Below are 15,437 nucleotides of genomic sequence, written 5' to 3'. Positions count from 1 at the left end.
TGAACCCTCAGTGCCAGGCTGTTGTAGAATCTTCTGGGACAAGCCGTGGAAGTCCCCTCAGGAGGCTTCCGCGATGTCCTAGGCGGCTGCTCCGCCCGCCACTGTCCTTTCCATTGACTCACACGCGCCGCCTGGAGGAAGAGGCTGCGCTGGACACGCCGGTGGCGCCTTTGCCTGGGGGAGTGCAGCCCGGGGCTGTGGCGGGACAGCGCTGGGAGCAGGGCCTCGGAAGCTGGGCCTGGGGACCCGAGGTTGGGCGGGGCGCAGGAGGTGGGCTCAGGGTTCTCCAGAGCATCCCCCTGAGCTGACCTGCAGGGCAGCCGGGCCAGTAGGCACTGGGCCCACGCGGTGACCTGCCTGCCCCGAAGCTGGAGCAGCCACTGCAAATGCTGCGCTGACCCCAAATGCTGTGTCCTTTACATGTTTTAAGAATAATTAATAGGGCCGGGCATGGAGGCTCAAGCCTGAATCCCCAGCACCTGGCGAGGCAGAGGAGGGAGGATCCCTTGAGCCCAGAGGTTCGAGACAAGCCTGGGCAACACAGTCAGACTCCATCCTTACAAAACAAACAAACGAAAATAAAACAAACAGAAAACAAGTTAGCCGGGTGTGGTAGTGCGGGCCTGTGGTCCCAGCTCTTCGGAGGCTGAGGCAGGAAGATGGCTTGCGACTGCACCACTGCACTCCAGCCTGTGCGACAGAGCAAGACCCTGTCTCGAAAAATGTGTATGTCTGGGTAAGTGTACAGATTTTACAACTATTTTGAAGGCGACCTTTTTAACTTTAAACAGACCACTCTGGAGGAGATGCCTGACCCAGAGCACTTTACCTGAAGTTCGGTGCCCAAAGTGCACCCTTCCTCTGGCTGGTGTCTGTCCCTTCTGCCAAGCCATGCCTCCTGCAGAGGTGGGCTCCGTGGTGTCTCCCGCTCCGCCCCAATTGTAGAACAGTGTAAAGAACTGTCAGCGGGGCGCGGTGGCTCACGCCTGTAATCTCAGCACTTTGTGAGGTCCAGACGGGCGGATCACTTGAGGTCAGAAGTTCAAAACCAGCCTGGCCAACATGGTGAAACCCCGTCTCTGCTAAAATTACAAAAATTAGTCAGGCGTGATGGCGGACGCCTGTAATCCCAGCTACTCAGGAGGCTGAGGCAGGAGAATTGCTAGAACCTGGGAGGTGGAGGTTGCAGTGAGCCGAGACCGCGCCACTGCACTCCAGCCTGGGCGACAAGAGCAACTCCGTCTCCAACAAAAAAAAAAAAAAAAAAAAAGAATTGTCAACCAGAGAGAGCAGCAATTCAGAAGCACATTTAAGCCAAGTCCTCAAGTCTAGAAAGCATGAAGCAGGGGAGGCGTTTTGAAAGCGTAAGGACAAAAGACCATAGGCATGGATGGCCGACTCTGGGGATCAGCATCGTAATTTGTCGAGAAGGAGGCCGTGCTGTGCTGCCAGTTATTAATGGGTTTAATCAGTTGATACATAGCCCTACTGGCCTAACCAGTAGCCCAAGGCCCCAGAGGATTTGCAGGTCGTGTCAGAATTTGATTGCAGTTCCTTCCACTTGGCATAAGGAGACACTATCAGCCTGATTGGGAGGGTGATGGTGGGATGGAGCCTGCCAAGGTGGCGGCGCTGAGCTGACCACACCACTGGCCATAGAGTGGGAGCCTTTCCTGCCCCCTTAACTGCAGCTAATATCAAAATCACTGGTATGGGCTCTCTATCTGCGCTGGAACCTGAGTTTTTCTTTGTCTGCAATTACTATTCTTCTGGGTTTATTTTGCCAGCTCATTATCCAGCCCCCTGGAATCAGGCCACCCAAGTTTAGCAGGTGCTGGGGAGGACCCCAGGGAGAGGCTTATGGGGGCTACCTGGTGAAACTGCCCTTTCCTTTCTGTTCTATTAGTGTGATGGTGTTTGAGAAAATATGGGGCTAAGGTTCAGGCGCACTTCACATGTGCAAAGATGGAGAAAGCACTCACCTACACGTTTAGGCTCAGAATATTGATTGAAACATTTTGAATGATCAAAAATAAAATGTTATTTTTAAAGTTTCTCTGAGATTTCGCTTAAGTTTTAGCAGATATTCTTAAGTTTTAGTGACCTCAGTTTGGGAATTAAGTAAGCTAAATATTGTGTCCTTATTATTAGTTATATAAAACTATGCTTTAGACTTTGTTAGAAACTTCTGCCCCACCTTGACTGACTCCTTTTCCATTTCTGGTTGTACAAAATGAACTCATACTTTAAAGCTGTGGCCACCTTTAAATAAAGTACAGCGTGACACAAAAAACAAAAAACCCAATACAAATGTTTTCAGAGACAAATGCATTCTCTGACATCTGAGGTTACAGCAAATCTCTTCTTCACCTGTTTGCTTGTTTGGAGTTGTAATATTTGCTTTGGTGTAGAGCTGAAGATATAAATTGGTAACCAATGGAATTATCTGGCCTCAGACTTTATTTTCATCATTTCTTTCACTGATAGGCAAATTTATTCGGTACCAGCAAATGTCAATTTAATTATATTCTACAGTACACAGTGAATCATGTAAATTTAGTCCAGTTGTAAATACACTAAACCATATAAACTCACAACAATATATCAGTGCATGATGGGTAAGTGACTTTTCCCTGAGAAAGAGTATCTGTTTAACCTGCATGATTTCACTCTTTAGTATTTGCTTCTTTAGTCTACATTTGTTTCCCAGTTTTGAGTATAATCAGATATGGAGAGACAAGTGAAATCACCACAATTTTGTTTTCCAAAATGTGAGACTATGCAAATGCTGAAATGAGAATTAATACATCCAAAATATCAAACCACAACTATGGCTTTGCTTTACTTTTTGCCCATAAGAGACATGTGTCCTAGAATAGGTGGTAGGTATTCCTACCACAACCTTGCTTAGCATAGTGGTTGACTAAATATAAATTTTAGAGATGAAGGTTGTTCTATACCCAGATTTCAATGTGATTGCTATGCCCACTTCACTTTCTTTAAAATACATATTTTTCTTACTTCTCACTTTCTTTTTCTTCTTGGTTGACTTTTTTGGCTCAGGGATTTTTTTTTCCTTATGATCTCAAGAAATTTTTCTCATGTAAAAAGACATAATCCTGCTGGGAGCGGCGGCTCACACTTGTAATCCCAGCACTTTGGGAGGCTGAGGCTGGTGGATCACCTGAGGTCAGCAGTTCAAGACCAGCCCGGCCAAAATGGTGAAACCTCATCTCTACTAAAAATACAAAAATTTGCCAGGCGTGGTGGCAGGCACTTGTAATCCCAGACACTCGGGAGGCTGAGGAAGGAGAATCGCTTGAACCCAGGAGACAGAGGTTGCAGTGAGCCAAGATCATGCCATTGGACTCTAGCAGGGTGACAAGAGCAAAACTCCATCTCAGGAAAAATAAAATCATAAATTTTCCCATATTAAAAAAAAACACAATATCCGGAATACAGAGAGGAGCATAATGCTTTGCAGGTCATAGATGTAATCTTTCTTCCAGGAAAAAATTATTTCAGATGAGACCAGAATTGGAAACATATTCCCTGCTGTCAGATAGCACTGGCTTAGGAGAGGAATGAGGAGGAGCCTGCAGGCTACCTCAAGGATAAGAAGCAGGCAAAAGGTGAGCACAGGGGCGGCATGCACTCGGACTAGGGCTGCTCCTTCCTGGCAAGTTTCAGAAACTCACTGACAGTTAGAGCTAGCAGCTCCCATAGAGATGAATGCCCATGTTTTCCAGATGGGAGATCTGATGCTTAGAAAGGCTGAATGACTTATCTAAGACTCTGGGGCCAGAACAGGGATCTTATTCCAGTATTTCTTGCATGAAGCCATTCTACTTCCACGTTTCTAACTTATAACTTTTAAAACGTCATTTAAAAAATGAAATAGCATAAACATCAAGTCTGGAGGCTAGTGGTGGGATTATTCACATTTATTTTTCTACTTGACATTTGAGGACAATAGTGATGCTTAAGTAAAACCAAAATTATCTTGGGAATATAGAAAATAATATATCTGTTTACATTTTGGTGTGGGATGAGTAGAATCTTGTTTTCAAATTCTTGTTTGAAAGGCTATTAAGAAGAATAAGTCCTCACTTAACAGTTTTCTAAATCCTTGGTGGTATCCTCTGTCCTTTGGTAACATGTAAAACTAGAGCACACTTTTCTATTTTTGCTCCTTCTGCACCCTCATAAGGTGAAGCATGCATAGAGCACTCCCAGGGTCAGTGTGAGCCCAGCAGCAGCTCAGGCTGCCGATGCTCCAGAGTCGAATTCCACCTTCCACTTAAATGGCAGCCACAGGTAGACGTGCCCATCACAACCAACTCTGTGCGTTCATAATCTCTGCTTATTCTACAGGTGGTTTCCACAAGAAAAATGGCACAATGTTTCTCAGAAGACAATTACATAAAAATCAGCATACTTCAAATTCACAGCAAATAATCAGACAATTCATGAAAATACTTACCCAAACACTAATTGTAGACTATGCCTTCTGAATATATTTGTCATAAACTTGGAGTAAGGAATCCTCACAGGCACTGAACAATTCAAAAAATGTAAAGTTGTTTGTTAGAATACTGGTGCTTTTGGGTAGAAAGCCTCATCTGTATCCTGGTAAGGCTTGAAGTTGCACAGGTGTTTTCATTTGTCAAAACCCAGAAAACCGTAAGCTTTAGATTTGTGAATTTTATATTGTATTATATGTGACCTTTCTTTTTAAAAAATGAGCTATAAGCAGTCTCCCAGACAGTAGCTCAGCCTCCAGGACTCTCTTCCTGCATGGCCGAAGACACCTCTTCACACAAGATGGTAGCAACAAATCATAGGTGCAATTACACCAAATTCACAGAAGATCAATTGAAAATCCTCATCAAAACCTTCACTCCAAAACCTTACCCAGGTTATGCTACCAAACGAAAACTTGCTTTAGCAATCAATACAGAAGAGTCCAGAATCCAGATTTGGTTTCAGAATTGAAGAGCTAGGCGTGGATTCCAGAAAAGACCAGAACCTGACTTTAGATTCAAGCCAGAGCCATGGACAAGATTAATCTGTTGTGGAGTTTCAAAATAGAGAAGCCAGACAGTGTCATACCACCTATAGCACCTTTCAATTACACACTGTCATCCATGCATTTATGAAAAACCCATACCTGGAATTGATTCCAGAGAACAACTTGCTGAAGAAATTGGTGCTCCAGAGTCAAGAGTCCAAATTTGATTCCAAAATCAAAGATCTAGATTTCATCTCCAGAGGAAAAGAGAACCTGTCATGTCCTTAGAATGAGAAGACTAGAGAAGACCAGGAACAAGATTTCTGAGGGACTTCAAGGTACAGAAGATACACAAAATGACATCAACCTCATTAGCACTCTCATTTCTCAAGAGCCAGAACATGGTGAATACAGTCAAGTTCAGTGTATTTGATATTATCAATTTGGGCCCCAAATCTCTCTCACAGTCTTCCTGGGAGTCTATTCTTCTTCTGAAAGTGCAAGCTAAGTCTTCTGAAGATGGTAAAGAACTTGGCCGGGTGTGGTGGCTCATGCCTGTAATCCCAGCACTTTAGGAGGCTGAGGCTGGAAGATTGCTTGAGCCCAGGAGTTTGAAACCGGTCTGGGCAACATAATAAGACCCTGTCTCTATTCTAAAAAACAAAATAAAGAAAAAGGACTGTAGGAGGCTAAGACAGGTAAAGGAGGCACCACATTACCCTGTTGACACAGCCTGGATCCAGAGTTCAGCAGACCTTGAGACAATGAAAATAAACTTAGTAATAATCATTTTTCAATCATTGCAGTAATTATTGATTTGGACAAAAATCAACTGACATCAAAATCTTAAAGTGACGCTTCTCTACCTATGGAGTAGCCATTCTTTTATTCCTTTAGTTTCATAATAAATTTTCTTTTACTTAAAAAAAACTTATACTTTGATGAAGAATGAGATATATACTTCATCTCAAAGAATCTTCTCACGCACATTTATTAATTACAAAAGGAAAATCAGTAATTTTGCAGTGGAGAAATATCGCCAACTCCACCTTAACCAAGAAGCTGAAAGTCACTGCACCAGTAATGGCACAAACCAATGTGAGATGATTCCTGACATGATACACTAAAAAGGGCACAGTCTCTTCTGCATGTTGCTGACAAAAAGTGGGTAAGCTGAAACTGAAACTAATAATTAGGCAATGTCAAGCAAATACAAATTCAGGTTGACAGTCTGCAAAGTAACATCCATGTACTCTTCAACAGTGGATTGACCCTAGCTACTCAGGAGGCTGAGGCGGGATAATTGTTTGAGACCAGGAGTTCCAGATCAGCCTAGGCAACATCATGAGACCCCATCTCTACAAACATCTTTTTAAAAATGAGCCAGGTGTGGTAGCATGCACCTGTAGTCTCAGCTACTCATGAGCCTGAGGCAGTAGGATGGTTTCAACACAGGAGATCAAGGCTGCTGTGAGCTATGATCATGATACTGCACTCCAGCCTGGGTGACACAGCAAGTTCCTGTTTCCAAACAACAACAAGAAAACAAAATGAAACAAAACAAAAAATGGATAGAATAGTGACAATAAAAATGGAGAAAAAGTAGGCTGACTCAGGAAATGCTTAGAAAGTACAGCTATACCTCAAAGATATTGTGGATCTGATTCGAGACCACCACAATAAACAAATATTGCTATAAAGCAAGTCACACAAATTGTTTTGTTTCCTTGTGAATATGAAGTTATATTAGCTGGGTGTGATGGCTCATGCCTATAATCCCAGTACTTTAGGAGATGGAGGTGGGAGGTCACTTGAGCCCAGGAATTGTGAGATCAACCTGGGCATATAGGGAGATCCTGTCTCTATTTTAAAAAAGAAGGTATGTTTACACTACACTGTAGTCTGTTTAAAGTGTGAAATGGTGTTATGTCCTTAATTTTAAAACTCTTGATGCTGGCTGGGTTCAGTGGCTCATGCCTGTAATCCCAGCACTTTGGGAGGCCAAGACAGGTTGATTACTTGAATTCAGGAGTTCAACACCAGCCTGGACAACATGGCAAAACACGTCTTTAAAAAAAAAGAAAGAAAAGAAAAAAGAAAAACAGAAAAACAGAAAGAAAAAGAAGAAAAACTACTTGATGCCCTTACTTGAAGCTCAATTATTTAAAACAAAGAAAAAAATATAAAAATACTTTAATGCTAAAAATACTAATGATCATCTGAGCCTTCAGGGAGTCTTAGTCTTTTTGCTGGTGAAGGGTCTTGCCTTGGTGTTGTTGGCTGCTGCCTGATAAGGGCGATGGTTGCTGAATATTGAAGTGGTTGTAACAATTTCTTAATGGAAAACAATGAAATTTGCCACATTAACTGACTCTTCCTTCCACAAAAGATTTCAGTGTAGCATGCGATATTTTTTGATAACATTTTACCCATAGTAGAACTTCTTTCAAAATTGGAGTCAGTCCTCTCACACCCTGCCACTGTTTTACTATGTTTATCAATATTCAAAATCCTTTGTTGTAGGCTAAACAATATTCACAGCATTTTCACCAGGAGTAAATTTCATCTCACAAAACCACTTTCCAGGCTCTTTCTGGACTGTAGAGTTCTTTCCAGGCTACCTTCTGGCAGTTTGAGAGTCCAGCATCATTTTCCGCTGGGACCCAATGATCCAGGAGGTGCTTGTGACTAGACTGCCAATGGACCCATCACAAAGTTTAACCCAACCTTGATCCCCAAGTCTTCACAAATGCTTACTGAAGAAAATTCCTAGAACAATTCAGGGTCCTTTCATAACCTCTACTCTGAGGTGTTAATAAAAAAACCTTAGTAACTTAAAAAAAATGAGCTGTATACAAATACTGAACAATAATGATACATATGTTAAGTATGTAAGAAAAATATATACTTTGACATAAGTAAGAAATGGTGAGTTGATAATTGGATAGAATGGTGGATAGAGTGATAGATATGTAATAAAGCAAATATAACAAAATGATAATTGTACAATCTAAGTGGTTGGACTATAAATATGCACTTCCCATAACCTTTTTGTATGTTTAAACAGTTTTATAATAACATATTAGGGAAACTGTTTGTCTCAAGGAAATAGAGATTGTGATATATTCTAGTACAATGAAGTGTAATCATGTAAAATAAAAGATTTTACTTCTGGCAATTAAAGTTAATCATATTAGAACACTGTCTAGGAATGGTTGGAAAATAATATTTTATTTTCTAATCAATATATTTATGTCATCTGTCAATCAGAATTACACTGACTTTAAAAAGCAATAATATGACTGTATATTCATGATGAAATATAGCCTAAGAACAAAATAATGCAAAAAAAAATCTCAGATTGCTTATTATTTTTCAGAAGGCTGTATTTTTAGTCTTAGGCTATTGGTTTGTCTTACATTGCAGGATTTTAAAAAAATGATTAGTTCCCAGTACTTTGGGAGGCTGAGGCAGGCAGATCACAAGGTGAAGAGATTGAGATCATCCTGGCCAACATGGTGAAATCCCCTCTCTACTAAAAATACAAAAATTAGCTGGGCATGGTGGTGCGTGCCTGTAGTTCCAGCTACTCAGGGGGCTGAGGCAGGAGAATCGCTTAAACTCCAGAGGTGGAGGTTGCAGTGAGCCGAGGTGGTGCCATTGCACTCCAGCCTGGTGACAGAGTGAGACTCCATCTCAAAAAAAAAAAAAAAAGAAAAAGAAAAAAAAAAGAGAGTAGTTATGGGGCTGAGCACGGTGGCTCAAGCCTGTAATACCAGCACTTTGGGAAGCCAAGGTGGGTGGATCACGAGATCAGGAGTTCAAGACCAGCCTAGCCAAGGTGATGAAACCCCCATCTTTACTAAAAATACAAAAAAATTGGCTGGGCACAGTGGCTCATGCCTATAATCCCAGCACTTTGGGAGGCTGAGGCGGGTAGATCACGAAGTCAGGAGATCAAGACCTACCTGGCTAACACAGTGAAACCCCGTCTGTACTAAAAATACAAAAAATTAGCTAGGCATTGTGGCACGTGCCTATAGTCCCAGCTACTGGGTAGGCTGAGGCAGGAGAATCACTTGAACTCAGGAAGCGGAGGTTGCAGTGAGCCAAGATTGCGCCACTGCACTCCAGCCTGGGCAACAGAGCAAGACTCCGTCTAAAAAAAAAAAAAAAAAAAAAGCCGGGTGCAGTGGCTCATGCCTGTAATCCCAGAACTTTGGGGGACTGAGGTGGGTGGATCACGAGGTCAGTGGTTCAAGACCAGCCTGGCCAACATGGTTAAACCCCGTCTCTACTAAAAATACAAAAATTAGCCAGGTGTGGTGGAGTTTGCCTGTAATCCCAGCTACTCTGTAGGCTGAGGTAGGGAATTGCTTGAACTCGGGAAGTGGAGGTTGCAGTGAGCCTAGATCACACCACTGCACTCCGGCCAGAGTGACAGAACTAGACTCCATCTCATTATGGGTGTGACATTGAAAACTGGTACTTTTCTAATGAAATAGAAGAAGATACAGATGTAATATCTCTGAGCATAATTAAAATCCTCTAATCAAGACTTAACTGAAAGGTTTGTTTAAAAATTATAAATTTTTATTAAAAAATACACTTATCTTTTAGACTTATCCACTGAAAAGTCCTGGAAGCATTAAACAAAACAGAAGCAGAAAGCACCTTGGTGCCATAACTTTGGATTCTCCATGTCATCATTCACTAAAAGGAACCAAAGCTCCTTGGAGAAATGGCTGCTTTCTGGCTGCAGGCAGGCAATGTGCAAAATCAATCTAGAGCATCTCATCATACTGGAATGCAAGGGCACTTTTATACCCCCCAGGGTCATGTCCATAAGATCCAAGAGGCAATTTGAAGGAGGTCTCACTATCCAAACATGAACTAATATAAGCATCAATAATATTGATGACCACAAGCCAGGCACGGTGGTTCACACCTGAAAGCCCAACACTTTGGGAAGCCAAGGCAGGTGGATTGCTTTAGCCCAGGTGTTCAAGACAAGCCTGGGCAACATGGTAAAACCCTCTGTCTACCAAAAATAGAAAACAAAAAAACTAGCCAGGCATGGTAGCTTGTGTCTTTAGTCCCAGCTACTTGAGAGGCTGAGGTGGCAGGGTCACCTAAGCCCAGGAGTCTGAGGCTGCGGTGAGCTGTGATTATGCTACTGCACTCCAGCCTGGGCCATAAAGCAAGATCTGTCTCAAAAACAAACAAACAAACAAACAAAAATAATGATGATGATTATGATGATGATGACTGCAATGAGCAGGTGCACACCTGATATGTTTAAATCGTTGAGCTTATAATGATACTAAAGCATGCAGTCAATAGAATAAGTACATTATCCAGATATTGGAATTAGCATAAAAAGACTACAGTACTCCCCCTTTATTTGTGGGGCATACTTTGGAAGGCCTCCAGTGGATGTCTTAAACCATGGATAATACTGAACCCTACATTAGCACTTACCACACACTGTGGCTGTAACTTTTGAAGTTTGAGGTACAAAAGTGAAAATAGCAAGAATTTATTTTTCCTTTTCCACAATTGTACAAATAAAAGCTTAGTTCTTACCCTAGGTGTTAGCAATCTCAGCATATCTTTTTCCTCATTAAGTGAAAAACTTTCTGCTTTTCAGTTACTGAAAGCACTTTCAGGTTTCTCTTTTGTGTATCTGAATTGCCAGCATCAATATATTGCATATTGAGACCGTTACTAAGTAAAATAAGGGTTACTTGAACACAAACACTGCAATACTGAGATAGGTCCATCTGATAACTTAGACGGCTGCAAGTGTCTAATGAGCAGGAAGCAGGAAGCAGGAATTGTGCATCTGCCGAGCAAAGGGATATGTCACATCCTGAACTGGATACAGCAGAATGGCGGGAGGTTGCATCACATTCCTCAGAACAACGCATGACTTAAAATTTATAAACTGTTTACTTCTGGAGTTTTATATTTAATATTTTTTGACTGTGGGTGACTGGAAGTGAGGAAAGTAAAGCCACAATAAGGGGATACTACTATATTATAAACATGCTCAAGGACTGAAATAAAAATAAAACTGAGTAAACAGATGTGAAGCCTCAGCAGAAATAAAAACTTTAAAAAAATTCAAATACTTAAAAATACAACATCTTACAGAAAAATTTCATCAGACTGAGAAGAGGCAGGAGAATAATTCCCAAAATTAATTTTTAAAAAGTCAATCCATTTTTAATTTCCTCAAGTACTTTCTAGGATTTTACGAAACCATACTACTACTTAGAAAACCGGCAAATAAAAGAGTAACTGATTAATAGAAAATGGTAAATAAAGGGAAAGAATCACGTATTTATTCTACCTTTTCACTACAAGCAGTACCTCATGGTAACCAAAGAGACAGTGAAGAAAAACTATCCACAAAAATTTTCTATTTAATATATGAAAGAAGAATAATAGAATTAAAACAGTTCCATTTATTGACCTCTAATTTAATCAGTTTTGGAGGTTATCATCCCTTATGCTCTTGGTTTGGTTCAGCCAGGAAAACAGCCAATTAAGTATTATAGAAATAAACAGTTTAATATAAGAATTAGTGCTTACATTTATGTGCATGCAAGCAAAAAAAAAAAAAAATGAAGGTTTGGCAGGTTGCCTACAGAAAGTCAGAAACACAATCACAAATGACATCAGCTGAAAACACTGATATAGGAACGAAAGCAATAGCTCATCAAGGAGTCCAGGAAACTTCTGTATTCACCAGGATTATGAATACACGCTTGTGTGATGTCTGTGATGGGCCTATATCTGGATACTGGAATTGCTGAGAAGAACCTTGTTAAAAAAAAATCTGTGGGCTGGGCGCAGTGGCTCATGCCTGTAATCACAGCACTTTGGGAGGTCGAGGTGGGCAGATCATGAGGTCAGGAGATCAAGACCATCCTGGCTAACATGGTGAAACCCTATCTCTACTGAAAAAAAAAAAAAAAAAAGAGAAAATTAGCCGAACATGGTGGCATGTGCCTGTAGTCCCAGCTACTCAGGAGGCTGAGGCAGAAGAATTGCTTGAACCCAGGATATGGAAGTTGCAGTGAGCCGAGATAACACCACTGCATTCCAGCCTGGGCAACAGAGAGAGACTCTGTCTCAAAACAAAACAAAACAAAACAAAAAAACAAAAAAAACCAGTCATTAGAATGATGGGGCCTGGAAAAACCAATCTTGGGTCACGAATACACATTCAAAAGTAGATTAGAACATTTATAAGCCTAAATTTGAAATTTTGAAAATATTTTCTTTTAATCTGTATGAGTCTAAATATCTGCCTTTCCTTAATAATTTTGAAATTAGTACTCATCAAAGGGGCTGGCAATCATGGCAACTGGCTGTTAATGACTGATTTAAAAAATAATACTAATTGCATTCATTAATTCCTTTATACATTTTAAAAAGTCCTCCAACATTTTTTCTTATTCTCATTTGCTCATAATCTTCTATATCCATATTCTCTGATCTGCATTTTGATCTTTTAAAATACATGTTGAGTATCCCTTATCCAAAATGCATGGAACTAGAAATATTTTGGATTTGGGATTTTTTTTCAGATATTGGAATATTTGCATTATACTTACCAGTTGAGCATACCTATTCTCCTTTGCAACAGAGTGCTAATATTCTCTTCTGTCTTTTTTGTTTTGTGTGGTAGTCTATTTCCATCTTCTTCTGGAAGTTAACATCTATGCCAGCAACAGTTCTCTAAATTTGTCCTCATTTTTCATGTTTCCTTTTTCAAGGATCTCTTGATAGTTTTGGTTTCTATGCCCCACTTAATTTTTCTTTAGAATCTTTAAGTAGTTGTCCAGTCCCAAGAAACCCATCAAACTTCACATGTCTTTACTGACAAATGGATATTGCATTTCTCATTGATTTTACTGATCTCTGAGGAGGCATGCTCCCTGAAGGCAGCACTTTTGTTCCAGTGAAAAAGGCACAGTTAGGCAATATGGGAAAGGTACTTCTGAATTTCAGGACCAGTCCTAAAATTGAGTTTGGGTCAGTTCTCTCTAGGAAATATTCTATTGTATTTACAAAGCAAAATTATTTTATTCCTTACAATAATATCAGAGACAGTTTCGCTACTATTTACATTCAGTCTTTTGCCCTAAGTCAAATAATCAACTCTCAGAGGAGGAGATCTTTGAAATAAATTTATTCTGTACCTAATGGACAGACACAAATTCTTTGGAGGCCTTTAGTTATATCTCCCTAAGAACTATGAGGGAAGATAATAGGCAACTGACTTTGAAAAATTTTGTTCTATTTTTTTGAAAACTCGACTCATTTATGCTCTCCAGTGTCTTATCTCCATACTGCTCTGTGTTTTTTTTTTATTTTTTTCATGCAATGATTTTTATTTTTATTTTTATTTATTATTATTATACTTTAGGTTTTAGGATACATGTGCACAATGTGCAGGTTAGTTACATATGTATACACGTGCCATGCTGGTGCGCTGCACCCACTAACTCATCATCTAGCATTAGGTATATCTCCCAATGCTATCCCTCCCCCTCCCCCCACCTCACAACAGTCCCCAGAGTGTGATGATCCCCTTCCTGTGTCCATGTGTTCTCATTGTTCAATTTCCACCTATGAGTGAGAACATGCAGTGTTTGGTTTTTTGTCCTTGCAATAGTTTGCTGAGAATGATGGTTTCCAGCTTCATCCGTGTCCCTACAAAGGACATGAACTCATCATTTTTTATGGCTGCATAGTATTCCATGGTGTATATGTGCCACACTTTGTTAATCCGGTCTATCATTGTTGGACATTTGGCTTGGTTCCAAGTCTTTGCTATTGTGAATAATGCCGCAATAAACATACTTGTGCATATGTCTTTATAGCAGCATGATTTATAGTCCTTTGGGTATATACCCAGTAATGGGATGGCTGGGTCAAATGGTATTTCTAGTTCAAGATCCCTGAGGAATCGCCACACTGACTTCCACAAGGGTTGAACTAGTTTACAGTCCCACCAACACTGTAAAAGTGTTCCTATTTCTCCACATCCTCTCCAGCACCTGTTGTTTCCTGACTTTTTAATGATTGCCATTCTAACTGGTGTGAGATGGTATCTCATTGTGGTTTTGATTTGCATTTCTCTGATGGCCAGTGATGGTGAGCATTTTATCATGTGTTTTTTGGCTACATAAATGTCTCCTTTTGAGAAGTGTCTGTTCATGTCCTTCGCCCACTTTTTGATGGGGTTGTTTGTTTTTTCTTGTAAATTTGTTTGAGTTCATTGTAGATTCTGAATAGTAGACCTTTGTCAGATGAGTAGTTTGCGAAAATTTTCTCCCATTTTGTAGGTTGCCTGTTCACTCTGATGGTAGTTTTTTTTGCTGTGCGGAAGCTCTTTAGTTTAATTAGATCCCATTTGTCAATTTTGGCTTTTGTTGCCATTGCCTTTGGTGTTTTAGACATGAAGTCCTTGCCCATGTCTATGTCCTGAATGGTAATGCCAATGTTTTCTTCTAGGGTTTTTATGGTTTTAGGTCTAACATTTAAGTCTTTAATCCATCTTGAATTGATTTTTGTATAAGGTGCAAGGAAGGGATCCAGTTTCAGCTTTCTACATATGGCTAGCCAGTTTTCCCAGCACCATTTATTAAATAGGGAATCCTTTCCCCATTGCTTGTTTTTCTCAGGTTTGTCAAAGATCAGATAGTTGTAGATATGCGCTGTTATTTCTGAGGGCTCTGTTCTGTTCCATTGATCTATATGTCTGTTTTGGTACCAGTACCATGCTGTTTTGGTTACTGTAGCCTTGTAGTATAGTTTGAAGTCAGGTAGTGTGATGCCTCCAGCTTTGTTCTTTTGGCTTAGGATTGACTTGGCGACGCGGGCTCTTCTTTGGTTCCATATGAACTTTAAAGTAGTTTTTTCCAATTCAGTGAAGAAAGTCATTGGTAGCTTGATGGGGATGGCATTGAGTCTGTAAATTACCTTGGGCAGTATGGCCATTTTCACGATATTGATTCTTCCTACCCATGAGTATGGAATGTTCTTCCATTTGTTTGTATCCTCTTTTATTTCCTTGAGCAGTGGTTTGTAGTTCTCTTTGAAGAGGTCCTTCATGTCCCTTGTAAGTTGGATTCCTAGGTATTTTATTCTCTTTGAAGCAATTGTGAATGGGAATTCACTCATGATTCGGCTCTCTGTTAGTCTGTTGTTGGTGTATAAGAATGCTTGTGATTTTGGTACATTGATTTTGTATCCTGAGACTTTGCTGAAGTTGCTTATCAGCTTAAGGAGATTTTGGGCTGAGACAATGGGGTTTTCTAGATATACAATCATGTCGTCTACAAAGAGGGACAATTTGACTTCCTCTTTTCCTAATTGAATACCCTTTATTTCCTTCTCCTGCCTAATT

The 15,437-nt window shown here is 40.4% G+C and overlaps 1 pseudogene; it reads left to right on the top strand.

Annotated features, from left to right (window-relative positions):
* LOC129049436 (double homeobox protein A-like) overlaps positions 1 to 12,004 on the top strand; it is a 53,177-nt pseudogene extending 41,173 nt beyond the window's left edge.
* Positions 12,005 to 15,437: the final 3,433 nt, after the last annotated feature.

The sequence above is a fragment of the Pongo abelii genome, chromosome 14 (assembly GCF_028885655.2).
Source record: "Pongo abelii isolate AG06213 chromosome 14, NHGRI_mPonAbe1-v2.0_pri, whole genome shotgun sequence".
Lineage (NCBI taxonomy): Eukaryota > Metazoa > Chordata > Mammalia > Primates > Hominidae > Pongo > Pongo abelii.
This window is presented reverse-complemented; position numbering and strand designations above follow the sequence as displayed.